The sequence below is a fragment of the Lactuca virosa genome, chromosome 3 (assembly GCF_052849685.1).
Source record: "Lactuca virosa cultivar CGN04683 chromosome 3, Lactuca_virosa_CGN04683_v6, whole genome shotgun sequence".
NCBI classification, from domain to species: Eukaryota; Viridiplantae; Streptophyta; class Magnoliopsida; order Asterales; family Asteraceae; genus Lactuca; species Lactuca virosa.
In genome coordinates, this window is record NC_136428.1 from 267,436,241 (window position 1) to 267,438,369 (window position 2,129).

General features: G+C 35.9%; 1 pseudogene across 1 annotated transcript; it reads right to left on the reverse strand.

Annotated features, from left to right (window-relative positions):
* Positions 1-363: 363 nt before the first annotated feature.
* LOC145162943 (oleosin pseudogene) lies at positions 364-1,131 on the reverse strand (annotated as a pseudogene). Its single transcript, XR_013739450.1, has one exon. The product of XR_013739450.1 is annotated as an oleosin pseudogene (transcript).
* Positions 1,132-2,129: the final 998 nt, after the last annotated feature.

Genomic DNA, 2,129 nt, shown 5'->3' on the forward strand with positions numbered 1-2,129 from the left:
GCAATTCGATTTAAAGATGTAAAAATAAGATTGAAATACAATAAAATGCCCTAATTGTTTCATTGGTTCTCTTTAATAATATTTTAATTTAATAATATTTAAAGATACGTTACAATAGTTAGAGATATTAGATTAAATCCATCCCTTTACTTATCATAGAATTTGAACTCTCAAACAAAAAGTTGAGTCGCATTACTGTTCTTGCAGCTATATCGTACCAAAATGCACATCAATGTTTAATTTGTTGCGAATCTTAGTTAACGACTTACCAATGACTCGTGGTATTCATTTTGTTACTGAAAATTTGTCAACTGAATAAATCGATGAGTTTAAACATTCAACATATATGAGGTGATAGATTAATCTCCATTTAACTTGATTTTGATTCAACCAAAACATCCGATCATATGAAAACCAAATCTTCACACACATAAGTACTAACAAACGTTTATACCACCGGAAAAAAAGTACAACAAAACAAACATTCGAAAACACAACTAAAAGATTACAATTAACATTATTCCCACACACTCTTTAAATCTTCAAATCCTCAAGTCCGATCACCACCTTTCCCACCTTCTTTCCCACCACCAGTTTGAACATGAACACCTCCACCAACTTGATGCCCTTGACCGGTCTGACCCTGAGGTCCCAGCTCATGAGCCTTCTGCTGAATCGTCTGACCCATCTCCTTCGTCTTCTGCCCGGTATACACTCCCACATCCTGAACCGTTTCCTTCGCATAGTCTATCTGATCTTGAAGCGACGGTGTTGACTGCCTCAACAGGTTCACCAAGTACGACAACGAGCTCAGCCCAGTCAACCCAAAAGTTCCCGATGTCAAAAACCCAGTGACAGCCAAGCCGATTGTTAAAATCGCCGGGACAATAACAGGGCTGAAAATGATGAACACCGGAGTAGCAACAGCAAGTCCGATCATTGTTCCGACGAGGGTGATTCCCGCTAGGCCAAGTAAGATCCCGCCGATTGGAAGTAAGGCCATGATCGCCATTATTTTGCTGCCGGATGGACCTGGTTGCGGGTAAGGGAGTTTATCGCCGGTTGTGCGGTCATAGCGGAAGTGGGGTTGGGCGGTGTGGTGTTGACGGTCGTAAGTAGTTGCCATGATTTGTAATGGTGGAAGAGGTGGAAGAAAGATGGGGTTTTTAAAGATGAAAGGGAAGATACATGGTGATGACACGTGTGTGATGACTTGGACATACGAGGCTTTGCATGAAGCACAGGTTTCATTTACTTCTGGAGTGTTTGGGAATAGCGATTGTTGTGTATGGTACTTTTCCTCTGGGACAAACTTTGAAAATTTTCAAAGTGAAAATTTTCAAACTTATATAAAACGATCTTGTAAAAATAATTTAAAGATTAGGTAAATAATAATAAAATCTCTACTACTTGTTTTTAGGTATTCATAATGTATTTTTTTATTACAGTTTAATATATTAATATATTATTATTTTACTTTATATATTATATTAACATTTTATAATATATTACACTTTATAAAATTTAATAAAATATATTTTAATAATAAAAAGATTTTTTTTAATGAAACATTTAATGACCATGAAATTTTATAATATCAACATAACATTCATTCTATAATGATAGAGTTTAATCATCTCGTTTCACACTGAGAGAATTTATGTATTCGAGGATCTTGGGATTTGTTTATTGTGAAACATGTGATACTTTGGGTTACTATGATATTTTATGAATGAAAGTATGTTTTTAAAATGAAAACTTGTTTTGAAAATTTACGTTGTTACAAGTTGGTATCAGAGCCTTGGTTTGAGAGACTCGGATACACCTCCGGGCGTATTTGAACTCAAACTGAGGATTTGAGAGAATTTTTCATAAAAGAAACAATTTTTCCAAAAGAGTAAAGGACTTTTGAGAAAAGCAGAACGTAGCAGTGTGTACGATCAGTCAGCGCCTGAACGGTGATTTCCCAAAATACCCTTACATTATGTGTTATGAGATATGATATGCATGCTAGAGTAGGCTAGGTATTCATATTAGGACTAGAGTGGCCTGAGTTGTGATGCCTTAGCCTAGGAGTTACTGCTACTATGAGATACTTCGAGAATAAGTAGGTAGCAGCAAGGAATTTA